Raw genomic sequence first — 14,409 nt, forward strand, 5'->3', positions numbered from 1 at the left:
GCAATCTGTTGATCATTTCAGCTTACAAGACTTTTCTTGGGAGTGAATGATTAGCTAAAATGAGAATTTGTCAATCTTAGACTGTTTTACTAACTAAACTACAAGGTAAAATAGTAATTGTGAATTCATGACGTATCTAATTATACTATAAAATAATAAAATACTACTTTAATGTGTAAAAAACCCCCAAAAACCCAAACAAACTATCTAAACTCAACTGAGATCAACAAAACCAAGAATTTTTCTCTTTGGGAACAGAAAAGGTGAAATGGAGAAAGTGTTGTATCTCCTGGCAATGTTTCATGAAAGAGTAACACCAGGTAAACTGTAAAATTGATGGCTCTCATGTATTGTACTGCAATCCATTTGGATGGAGGAAGGAAAAATATCAACATGACTATATATTCTTGTCCTTATTGGGGCTTAGAAAGCATTCACCATTCTTATTAAAATGGTATAATATTTTTAGTAGTTTCCCAGCTTGCCGGACTTTCCATTCAGTCAAGTGTATGTCAGTCAATTCTTTGCCAAATTAAGCTAGAAAGGACACCTGATCAGGCAGCAGTAACATGGAAACCAGTGATGAGTTCTGGTTATGCTTCTCAGTTCTATAAATTAGATGAATTACTTATCAGATTACTCTTTCCCATGTACATTATAGTAATTTTCCAACTAACTATTGAGGGTTGTAAAAGTGTGCATAAAGATTAACAGAGGAGGCCACAAATATTTAGTTATTCACAGAACAATGAATGTCTACACGAGCATTTTAACAAAAATCCTGAGCTTATGTGGGCTCACTCCAGCAGAAAAGTCTAGACATAGATTTATTTATATTTTACAATTTAAAATTTTATTTCTATATTACAATTTAAAAATGCCTAACAAAACTGACTTCTGGATATTTTTAAAATTATTGTTTTAAAAATTCTTTTCATGCCACCATATCTATGCATAGTTATATTATTTTTAAAATGACTCCCTTAATCCACAGGAATGTGGATTCCCAATGTGAATCAATGTGTATTACCAGTGTGCTAAATATATATAATATTACTTTGCAATCTTCAGTCACATCCTGCAAAAAATCTCAAAATGCAAAATTTATTTACAGAATAAAAAAACTTCTTTTCTCATTAAAAAAAAGAAAAATACCTGTCTGTATTCAGAATAATGTTTCAGGAAGAAAATTTCCATTTAGTATTTCTTTTTATGTGCTCATCAAAGACTGGGAAAATGTATCCATATTGGTATCTTTTATTAGTGGTCTGCGAGTTTTTCTATTAGTTTTTCCCTAAAAGAAAAGCATGTCTCTGAAGTGTTTCTGCTAGATGGAGAAGAATGTTCATATTCAGTCCCAGTATTTTTCCTGTAAATTCAGATGTTTGATGTGGGTGAGTTATAGTTCGCTCCAAATTTTGCAATCATACCTGAGTAATAACTGTTTCTATTTAGAACTGTTTTCTCCAAGCCTCTCAAAAAATTGTGGAAGAAAATGCATTGAGATTTTTAGTCTCATTCTTATTTTTGACATGAAACAATAATGAGTACAGAAAATATATTGATTATGAAAATATTCAATAATTAAAATGCAGCAATAGCCTGGAACTCCTAATTTACCTTTTCTACTGCAGAAGTCCCATTTTTCTCCTCTGATCTATTTCTCTTCATGTTTATTTTAGGTTTGAGGTGGGTTTTTTTTGTTTGTTTGTTTGTTTGTTGTTTTGAGTTTTTTGTTGGTTTTGTTTGGTTGGTTGGTTGGTGGGTTTTTTTGTTTTTTGGGTTTTTTTGTTTCTGTGGTTTGTTTCTTGTTTTGATTAGGGTTTTTTTATTATAACAGGAAAATATTAGAGTAACTTTCCTTGGCCTTTGTAGCTTCTGCCTTAAATTTTCCCTACCAGATTTTGTTATCCCAAGATCAGATGAAACCATTTATCTCTCATTGCATCTGTTGCCCTCTGATATGAAGCAGTTCACTGAGCAGGATAATTTTTTACACACACATAATTCCTTGCATTCATTCAGTAATAGAATAATATTTGACAGTGGCTACAGGCCACTTGAAATTAAGGAAGAAATTGGTAAAATGCTGATAATCTGCATCTTTCTGCCAGGTTAATAGCAAATACATGTTTGGCTTAAACGCTTCTTATTGATCCACCTCTATAAGAGTCTTGGGCCTACACAGAATCTGCAGATCTTTATATTTGTATCAGCTGTGGAAATATGTTCTATGGATTAAATGGGAACCTCGCATCTATGATTAGATCACCTGCTTTTACTGTTATGTTAACGTGGTGAGACATGTCCTACACATTTTCTGTGTCACACAGAACTGTGAAGAGATATAAACACCTTATTTAAAAAGGGCTGTTATTTGTGAGCATATCTCCCTCCCACCCTTTCTCCTCTTTTCCCTATGGTTTAGTAATTCTCAGCTGTAAATATCAAAGATTTCTTAAATAAGCCAAAATGTGCTAGGGAATATTTAAGTGCTATGTTGTCTTTTATCACGAGACATGCATCTCAGCCCCATGAGAAATGTAGCTCTTGTCTACATGGTATTAATTTATTTCTTTTTGCTCCTTTGAGACCTTGTAATCCAGGAGAAGATTTAACCTCTTAGTATTCATTCTTGCATTCTCTATATTTCACTATTAGATTGTGCAATTCCCCATTTAAATAAAGCACTACATTACAGCTGTCCTGATATGTTGTCTTGCTTTTTACAGCTTACCTCTTGCCAATCCATTCCTTTTTAAGCTTGGTATTATTAAGCTGGCATGTTTCTTCATTAAGGATGAAAAAAATATAAATGTATCCATATATCTTCCTGTTAAAATTTTGTGGCTTTGTAACCCTATTTTAACTTATTTTCCATTCTATTTGTATAAAACAGCTCTTTAGATATTTGTTTGTGTTACAGAAGTCCTTTGGTTGTTTTTTTTTTTTTTTTTTTCAATTAACATTGAAATTGTCCATATTACTGTATAAAGATACATTATATCTACTATGTTCATTTCAAATTTGTTCTTCTTCATATCATTTGTCCCCAGAGGCTTTTCCCATATTAAAAGGTATTAAAAGAAAAAAAAAAGGTTTGACATTAAAAATTCAACTGCATAAAAAATGTACTATTTACTAAAAATTTCTGTCATAAAAATCACACAAAAATCACTCTGATTGTCAGAATTTTAAATCAAATGTTGGTAGTACATTCTCTCAGAATCCTTTCATACACAATTAAAGAGAATGTTGTCTTGAAATGTAAGCTGTTATTACTAACTGGAAGGAGGAAATTTTTTTATTGCTTTTTTTTTTCCTCATTTCTTTTGTCGTCTCAGTAATAACAGATGCTGTGAAGGGAAATTGGGGAGGAAAACAAGAAACAGTCTACCTACAGTTAAGATTAGAAAGCAAAGCCTCACATTTTGAAATACTTTTCTTAGAAGAAAACTTCACGGCAGATTAGTTCAGCCAAAGGTTAAATTTTTCTTCACATTTGATATTAACTTGAAGGTTAAAGAACAGTTCAAAGATTCATGACTGCATCCTCTCAAAGCAACTAAGCAATATCACTAACTGTATTGGAAAGCAATTTCAGGTGGGTTTTTTCATGAAAAATCTGGACCTGGAGTATTTAACATCAACAAGATATATAAAAAGGGAATATAAACATCAAACATTTTAAAATAAAGGTAAATTCTTTGTATAACTACTTTAAAGGTAGATAGATGTTAGAAAGCTCTCACAAGAGCACATGCATATGCACCACACATACAAAAAATGAATTAAGTATGTGCAAAGTCTTGTAAGTATTTCTCAAGAAGTATAGAATACAGTAAAACAGATTAGGTCTATATAGGAAATCACAGACGATGGCTCAAATGGATGAAAAGATGGGCACTCATCTGATCAAAACTACTTATGCACAGTTAGCTCAAGGAAGTTATTCAAACTTAGACTTTTTCAGAAATACCTTGTCTAGATCCAACAGATGGTATAACTTGTGCACAACAACTAGGAGCAATGTAGACATCTGAGTGTGGCTTTACACACAAACCTTTCATAACTGACACCAATCTCATTAGATTAGATCCTGTTGCTTTTGGCTTGTTTCCAGACAAGGTTGCAGTAACAGGAGCAACAGATGATATAAACAATACCCAAAAAAACCAAAAACTAGAAGCAAACAGGACAGAAAAATTAAAGCTAAGGACAAACTAAGTAAAAAAACAAAAAGTTAGAAAACCAAAAAATATTTAAAAAAATAGGAATAAGATATGACGTGCAAGTAAAAAACCAAACTAACTATCATGAAATGGCTTTAGATACCAAATAGAATGAAGTTTATGGATGGTATTGAAGTTATGGATATGTAATCAAGACAATTCTCTTTTCTATTTTTTGGGGGTTTTTTGTGAGATTTTTTTGTTAGTTTTGTTTGTTTCTTTTTTTCCTTGTAAAATTATTCCTATGGTGTTATTACAGATGACAAGCAAAAAGAAGATGCAAAATGCTGTTTCTGGATTGTGATCCAGGGAGAGCTGAAATCAAGATATTAGAGATAGATATACACAGCAGATTGATTTTTTTAAACTTATTATCAGTGATGTCCTAAGAATATACATCACAACTATAAATTTGCAAGAGGTATGGTGAGCATTCAATCTGTGAGTTTACTACTCTGTGCAAAAGTAACCTTGTGAGATTAAGAGCCAAATTCTTGCACTTAATACATGAAGTAAATATAGATATAGATAGCATAGGAAAAATCTGTAGTATTTCTTTAAAGTACAGAGAACTTTACATTAGTTCAAATACTGTGGCAAGAATATATAACAAAATACCAGTCATTTGCCCCAAACACTTAGTTGATATGAAGAGAAAATTGGGAGGACTTTTTACACTAGCAGTACCATAAGCAACCATAACTTTATTTGAAGGACTGGGACTATACCATCTAAAGGAAGATAGAGGTGCTGTGTTATCTTCTGCTGGGTTTTGTTGGTTTGTTTTTATATTTTCCATCATTGCTTTGACCTGGAAATTCACCCTGAAAATACAGCAGACTGTTCTATGAATCACATTCAAAACTGGCAAATGCAGGAAATTAAAGCTGTAATTTTCAAGAACTTATGTCCATGTAAACAATGAAAAAGAGTTTTCTGACAAGTTTTATAAAATGTGATCCTTGATATAAAACTGACTTGGTTTCCTAACAGAGTATGGATACACTGATTATAATACTTCTGCTTCTAAAAAAGATTTTTAAAATTCTAGATTATCATAATATTTTTAATGCATGTGTAAAAACAATAAAAAAAATCCAGAAATGTTCTTTGCTACCAGAATACCAGGAAGTATTTGTCTTCATAAGGGAAAAATCTATACTACCTTGAAAAAGAGCAAATATGGTTGCCTTTGAAAAAAACAAATATTCACATGCTTTTGTGAATATCTTTCTGAGAGCAGGAAAGATCAGAAAGACTAAACAAGCTTTTAAATCTGTGTCTGTGCTGGGACTGAGGACATTACTCTTGGAATTTCTGAACACTCCAATACACATAGAGTAGATTTATTCATGTGAGCAGTCAGTGTACTGACTTCTGCTAGATAATTACACTGTGAATATTTTCTTATCTTACTTGAAATCCTCTGTAGAGTTTTAATACACTGCAGTAATTTTATACTTATTCAGGAAAAAAAAAAAGGAAAAAGCAAAAATCAAAAACAAAAACCCAGACCTAAAAACCCAAAGCCAAAATAAGAAAAACCCCAAGTAACCAAACAAATAAATCCCAACACCCAAAAAACCAAACCCCATCCCAAACCTTGAAATAAGAACAGAGTTAATTTATTTTCCCATCGTAGATGCACACAAATGAGTTAATTTCTTTTCCCATTGTAGATGCACACAAATGTGCATAGAGTTTTTGGAGGTGTAAAGGTGTGTTCAGGGTCTGAGCAATCCTTTAAAAATACAATGCTGAAAAGAAGGACAAACCTACAGTTCATTTGTTTCCATAATAAACTAGTCATCTTCATCAATGTCTCTATTGTTCAGTTTTCTTAATAAATGTTAGAAAAATTACTGTCAAAATATAAAATCAGCCAAGCCATTAGGACATCTTAGAATTATATGATCAATCTTAGTTTGTAATAGGTGAAAATCTATCAGTGATAAATCCAGAAACAAGATCATAATGGTGAGAAAAATGTACTAAAAATTAGCAAGAAACAAGCATGAGAAATGAAAAAGAGACATAGAAGGCAGCTCTTTAATTTGGAAAATAAATGCCCCCTCCCCAGAGAAAATGTGGAGCAAAAAGCCAGTCAGAAAAAGAAAATACATTGAAATAAATGCCTAGCAAGGTGCCACATTGAGGACTATTCAAAGGTAACATGCTGTTAGAAATCAGAGGGACTTGATAGATACCTATCTTTAAGTTTCTTTTTGCCCAGAAAATGCCTAGGTTTTGAGTCTCAGATGTTCAGCAAGTGCATTTCCTCTAGCTCCAAGAATGCATCATATTAATTCAGTAGAAAAAATCTGTTGTTCATTTACCTTCAAGTTTCCAAAAACTGAAAATAACATTAAGGCTTAACGTAAAAAGCAAATCAAGGCAAATACTTTTAACATTGAAAAAAGGAATATTAGAATAAGAAAGCAGATTAAGTAGTCTTTTTTTTTCTTCCTTTTTTCCCCTTAGAAATACCATAAGGCATTATCTTAGTTCTAAAGATTTTAGCTTTTGACAAATACTCAAATGTTCATATTGGACCTGATGTTCTTTCTTTTGAATTTAATGGCAAAATTCCCATAGATTTCAAAGTAGGCAGAACCAGGCCTGTTATACATAATTGATATGTAAAATCATGATAGAAACATTAGTGAATCATTTTCCGATGCATTTTTGCATGTTTTCATATAAGTTTATTAATTATCTTGATTATTTCCATGGAGAATAATTATACACATCTCTGAAGCTCTTATCAGTGTAAATATTAAAAAGAGGGAATATATAAACAGATTACACTTACAAAATATTTTGGGCAATTTGAATAATTATCCTACATACTGCTGCTGGAGAACTGCCTACTTCTAGAGTTCTACACCTGCTATTTTAAACTCAGTTTTGGGTCTATCACATATAAGGAAGATCAAGATTTTAGTCTGCATTGAAGCTTTTGAAGTATTTTCCAGGGAAAATCCTTAATTTTAAAAATGTATCATACAAACTACAGATACTAGAATGTCTGTTTAAATTAGCAGAAGGGAATAATAATTAATTTTGCAAACTTAATAGCCTCTTTCAGCTTCATAGAAAATGTTTAATCTTAATTGCAATTTCATCCTGACTTTTTCTTATGCCAGAGAATACAAATGCGTAGCTACCTGTCAAAGATATCCATATTAGTTTTCCCACTCATAAGAATTGAATTTCAGTTTGAGAGTGAAGGTGTAAGTCAGTTCAATTAAAAGTACTCAGGACTTCATATTTGCCAACAGATATGGATCTTGTGGATATCTTATTTTAAGTGATACTCAACACCTATTTTAGAAATTTTTTTGGTCCAGCCTCCAGAAACTTGATGAGGCATTTATGTGAAAATATCCTTATTTAAATCTTACATTCTGTGATGATTTCTAAACAGGGTAATATGATCTGTGATTCAGCTGATAATTCACAAAACATTTAAACTAATTTGCGTAAACCTAAGTGTCTACTACCATTTATGATTGGTTTGGAATTACCAATTCAAATAATGAAGCATACTATTACAGAAAGATAAACATGCACAGAAGTCAATTCTAGTAAGGACATGTTAAAATTGCACCTTTTTGGGGACTGCAGGACTTTAGGCTGCATAAGCAAATTTTGTAGTTTGAAAATATTTTCAATTACTCTCTCATATTTCCCTACTTTTTGTATGCATAAAAGAAATGTCCAGCAATATTCGTGAATTACATTTTCCTACCAGCATTAAATGTTAAAACTAACTGCTGCTTAGCCCATTCTCCATATTTCAGTAATTTAGCCTCTTTTCTTTCCCGCATCAGCAGTGTCAATGAATGTCACAGAAATGAAAATTAACTTTTTTGGGGACTGAAATGCCACATTTGTTGTCTCTTTCAGAAAATACTATTATTTTCCAATGGGTTGGCTTGATCTCAGTTCACCAACCTAGAAATGTAAGGTTCATACCCCTTTATTCATTCTTCCAAATTAGTTTGTATTAGCTATTCACTTTAAGGCCAGAATGACTGTAACAGACTGATGGAAGACTATGGAAGTTCATTTTATTACATGTTGTGGTGTGATTTTATACTTTGTAATATTTTGTAATAATTTTGATTTTCTATCCCCTTATTTTCCCGAAATGATGTACCCTATCTTGTACCCCCTTCCTCTACCTGTGTAATCATTCTCCTGTGTTGAGATCATCCCCCAAATCCCTGCCCTGGCTCTCTGTCAGTCACTCAGCATCCCATCTCCTCTATCTAGAACTTTCGGTCCAAGTCGTCGAGTGATTAGTCCGAGACCAGGGGTCAGCCCCCTAAGTGTTACTCTATACGTTATCCCAAATGTCCATCCCTAAGGTTGCATATCTGAAGGGTCTTTATTGGTCAGCAAATGTACCTACCTTCGGTTTCCTCCCCCCCTTTAAATATAACCTTGAGATTCCTTTGTTGGACTCTGAGCAAGGCGCATCACTGAGGTGTGGGGCCCCCTGAGGAGCTCCGAATAAACCTTGGACTGGCCCCCTGCTGAGAGTTGGCCTTTTATCCTCTACCGATGCCTCCGGTGTCTCTTCTGATGCAAAGGCACCAGCCCAGCTGCCCTCAGTACCCTCGGGGCACCAGAGAGTGACCCCCCCCGCTGTCGGTCCCTTTGGGGCTGCCCCCCCGTTGTTTGCCGACCCGGGGCTGGCCGGGGTTCACTGGGAGGCACCCAGAGAGATGGAGATAATTACAGATTAAATAAATTAGATCATGTCATCCTCTAGAAAAAAAAAAGGTGGAAAGAGACAATGGTTTAAAAGGTGGCAATGTCTACTACATGGGAAAAGGGCAAATACTTCTGTTCAATTTCACCAGTTCTGAAGCACTGGCTAGTTCACTGTCTTCTGAAGATGGAAACTTGGTTTATCCAGCATCCCATTTGAAGGAAAGCTCCTCCCATTCCTGGCCATAAAATAATAGAAGATAGAAGCTGCTCTCAGTTGCAAGCCACAAGCAGCACAAGACCCATGGAACAAAAGCATCATGTATCTATTAAACAAATTAAAATTTAAATTCTCTCCCTTTAGTTCATTTAAATTGCACTTACATTTCTTTCTGGGTGATCCACAAGAAGATATCTAAAATCCTTTGGTGTATCAACTGATGTAGACCATGACATGATTAAGAGCTTTGTTGCTTCTCTCAGCTACACAAACTACCAGTCTCTTTAGACTTCTGTTACTTGAGCTGTATTTTTACAGGACTTTAGTGGGTGGTTTAGGCTAATCTTGGTGAAAGCTCTAGAAAGACCTGTGATACAAATACAAGTGTGTAATGAAGAGGAAACAGTATTTATTATCATTAAAAATCTTTTTTTTTTTTCACTTTTGGTCCATGTCCTTCATCCTTTAACCATTCTGCATCTGTATCTAAGGTTTGTATCAATTTTTGTGTGCTTTGGCACAAAATGATTAGCATTATTATTCCCAAAACTCAAAAACTATTGATCCTATCCCAGACTCAGTTCACTTTCCTTCATAATAGAAGTATTTACTTCTAAATAATTCATATTTCATATTAGCATCCAGGTTAAATATAATGCTTACAAGCTCACACTCAAAGGCTAAGGATATGTTAAGCAAAGAAAGATAAGAAAGAACAACATGGTTCCCCCATAGCCTGAAGGAATTAATTTCTTATTTTCCCTTTCCAACCTCCATGGAAATCCTTAACATTAATTCTGTCAAGATGTAGCTTAAACATGGAAATCAGCACATGAAGCTGCCAGAACACTGAATTAAACAAAAGTGCATGGTTCTATAGGCATAAATCCCGGAGAGCACAGTTAAAAAACAAAACAAGAACAACAAGTGGTTCCAGTTCATCTCACACTATTAAATAGGTCAGTGATTTCTATCCACAGAGTCATGGCCAACTTATCTCTTCCAGCTCAAAGAAAGATGTGTTAATTGCAAAGTGAACAGTACATGATGTTTTACCATTCACTAAGAATTCTCTGGCCTGAATTTCACCTCTGCCTTAGATTACTGCAGCTTGAGCTGAAATGTCTGAAATTAACTGAGCCACAGAAAATTACAATAGAATTTCAGCAGCTAACCATATAATAAATGTATTTCAGCATCAGCACACACGGAGTATATACATTTAATTTAAAAAAAAGTATATGGGTTATGGCTTCGAAATCACATTAATATTTATGCAACTTTTTCACTAGGACAAGCTGTAGCATTAGGATTGTGTACAGCTGCCATTAAATCAGTGGGTGACCACCTATCTGTGATGTAGAAGCAGTAATTGCCACACACTTGCACCATCTCTCTTTGCCATCCTTCTACTGATTAAATAGAGCCTGAGGTCACAGCACTCAACTCGCATTTCTGAAGTAGAATAAACAGAGCTGCAGCAGTCCTTTGGTGAACACAAGCGTTCTTTTGCAGGCAGGCTGATGACAAAGCATGCACACCTGGGCTGTCTGCACTTGCCTGGATGTCAGTGAATGAATACAGAGATAATCACTGTGTGATGTAAATTGTTTCTGGGTTAAAAATAAACAATCCATGAACTAAGTACAAAATTATAAATTAATGACAGACCTACCTTGATTGAATAACTCCCCATGCTCCATATGTAAGATTTCCTCCTATTTAATGGATACAATAATGAGTTGTATGCTTAGAAAAGAACTTTTCAGGTAGTTAAGATGATAATTTTGTCAGTCTCCACCTTCTGAGGAAGAGACACTGACACTTCCAGTGTCTAGAGACACTGACAATTCTTGAGTGATCTCACTTTGGTTCTGTTTCATAAGTTCTGGTAAATGCAAGTCCTTGTTATACAGAGGAGTGCAAATGATATGAAAAAAAAAAAAAAAAGAAGTGATAGAGTTTTTCTTTTATCACTTATATCAGTGTATGAGAGCAGGGGTGATCAAAGTATGTTCTGAAATGCTATGTCATAAGCATTTTTGTCAAATATAAATTGGACAGGGAGTGATGTGCTGAGAGATGAGGTGCCTGAAAACGTTTGCTTAGTTGCACAACTTCCTATTCCTACCAAAACTGTTGACCTATACTTTCATACTGGAGGTGGATCACCTAGTGAAGCAAAGATGTGACTTCTTGTGATTTCCTAATAGACAGCAGTTCTTAAAAGATGAATCATAATCACGTGACCACATGTTGAAAGCATTAGCAGATGTTAAACTGCTACTGTGATCCATTTAGCAAGATCGGCTTGAAGACGTGAGTCCAGGGGGGATTTTAATATGGAAAAATCAGACAGCAGTAGAACTGATTGGTCTGTAACATTGAAAATCAGTTTTGAATTAGTGTGTTGACACTGAGAATGTTATTTCTCTGATTTCCAAACAAGTACATAATCACAAGGGCTAAGCATAAATTTTCATCTCTGTTTGTATTTGGATATGAATAAATGACTGAATTCTCAGCCATTTTGGGAAATGAGAAAAAAAAACCCATAAAAATATATAAAAATATAGATATAGAACACATTAATTTTTGCAAAAATAAGCCCTACTGTTTTATGCATACCTTAGCTCAAATACTCTTAAAATTTAAAAAGTAGGAAATCATATTCTGTGTATTCTCAAATCTTACCCATACCTGGATAGGTATGTGAATTGACAAACACAGGTAACCAAAGGCAACCACCAAACCCCAGCTAAAAGGAAAAGAATAGATTTATTTCATTACCTCACTGACAATGCTGCTCACCAGAGACACACAGGGACACACAGACTTGGTTAGTCTCAGCTCATCCTAGCGAGCAGGGAGGCTCAAGCATGGCTGTGAGAGTGGGTTATCTCTACACAGGCATTCTACTTCCCAAAGCATGCACAGGATTGACAACAGTAGGCATAATAAATTGAGTTTTCCCACACAGACAGTGTTTAATCTCTAATTCATTTGTTCTCTTTATAAAGATATAATATTTTGTATACCATTTCATAACAGCAGAAAAATACTTAGTCAACGTTTTATCCCTCTGTTCCATTTCACTCATTAAAAACTCCACTTTTGTTACATTATATCAGGAAGCCAGCTAACTGATCCTGATTAATTTATCCTTATACATATTTGATACAGGTGTAAAATCAATACACGGAACTGCTATTATTTTCTAATATTAAAAACAGAAACTAAGTCTAAATAGCACATTACTACTATATACTAGATAAGAATGTGAAGATAGGTGGACATTTGACTTGACAAAGAAGAGTGAGTCTTGTTTTATCTTGAAAGGCTGTCTTTGGGGATATGACACATTATCAGTTGTCCTACTTTTAATTATTTTGTGTCCCCATAAATTAGGCATGCTAATTTTTGATGTATAATGAAAGACTAAGTTAAAAACTGTGGTCCTGACCTATTATACCCTTCATATTTGCATGAATTTAATATGTATTTTCCTGCTCTGTAAAGTTGCACGAACATGTTTAACTTTTTTCGCCTCAATAATTTTTAATGCAACATAAAGGTAAATATATAAATAAATTGTATTTAAAAATAGGATTCAAAGAAAATAAAAAGGAGACATCTCCTATATACCGTAAGTGGTTCTGTATTTCCTTGGATATTAAATAGAAACTACTGAGCATACTGGGATTTACAAACCAGCAAACTTACTGGAAAAGTCTCAACTTACCTCAATGAGTTAGACTTTTAAGACATTAATAATTCATTTTCCATGTCATTCAATAAATTGCACATTGACATTTATCTCAGCAGGACGAGAATTATCTCTTCAGATTTCAAATTTTGTAAACTCATTTGAGAAAATCCCTAAATTAAGGATGAGTAGATCACTGATGTCTCTTAAATCATGAAAAGCTATGATTGCAACACACTAGTACTCTTAGCATAAAAATAAACAATATATTGTAAAAAATATATTGTATTCATTGGTTTTTTTGAGGTTGACAGAATTGAAGCCAATGCAAGTTCTGGCTTTCTCTAATGACAAGTCATCTGTATGTTTTCCAAAGAGACTGGACCTTGGCAGAACTGGGTGTCAGACTTCAAAAACCTTAAATTCTTCATCCAAGTCAAAGTTGGTATTTTGCCAGTGGTTTAGTATCTCAGATGTAGTCTCATGGAACATTTCTCAGATTCTGATTTATCTCAGTATTTGGTCTCCAGCATTTACTTCAGTTGAAACAACTACTGCATTAGGTTTTGGCAGGAATCCCACAGCAGACCCGATACAATTTTTTACTGTTATCTGAGTGCTTTATTATGCACCACTTGGGTTAGTGATTGCAGTGAAATTTTAAAATCTCTGTGAAATTTTAAAATTCCCTCATCTGTGAATCTCATTTCTCAATTTGAAAATCAAAATTGTCAAGAATTTCTTTAGCTGACAGCCAAAGCCTTATTTCACTTCTGCTTTAAATCTGCTGTAGCACATGGCTTACTTGATTTTATTTGTGTGTTTGGGGCTGCACAGAGTTCCTGCTGAGGTTCTGATATGAGTGCAAAGCAAAGTCAGCTCCTAGAAGAAATTAACAGCCCTCTTATTGCTAATTAAAAGCTCTTTGCTTTCTCTCCACATGGCCATTGCAGCTGCTTCACATCCTCTCAATGTTTCAAAAACACATAAATTCAAAGAAAATATTGTGAACAGCACCTGGCACTTGCTGCACCTGCCGTGATGAGACTATATTTCATTCTGTCAGTAAATTAAAATTCTCCAGAGCTGAAAAGGATGCTTTTTTTCACATTCAACGTCTTCCATTTTCCCCAGTGGTAAAGAGATGGTAGTTTTCCTTCCATTTTCGATACTAAATATATCATATTGTTGTTTGCTTCAGTGGTGCAGACACCTGCCTCCTGCTGTAAATGTTGTGTTCCACTTTGGAAAGATTTCCCCAGGGCTCCACATTCAAGTATTGGCTTGTAACTATGGCTTAATATCATGTCAAAATCTCTTAAGGAAGATGCAGCTTGTCAAGTCATCTCAGGACTGAACCTCCATCTAGTGAAATTCTGCAAATATCCTTTGAGTGTTTGAAGCCTAAGAAGACAAATAAAAGGCTAGCAAGTCATTTGTAAAGATAATGGCTAACAGCATGCATTTTCCCATTCCCTCCCCCGCTTTCCATTAATGTTGATGAAGGGAGAAGAGCAGAGTACAGGTCAGTG

The sequence above is a fragment of the Passer domesticus genome, chromosome 2 (genome assembly GCF_036417665.1).
Source record: "Passer domesticus isolate bPasDom1 chromosome 2, bPasDom1.hap1, whole genome shotgun sequence".
In the NCBI taxonomy this organism is placed as follows: Eukaryota; Metazoa; Chordata; class Aves; order Passeriformes; family Passeridae; genus Passer; species Passer domesticus.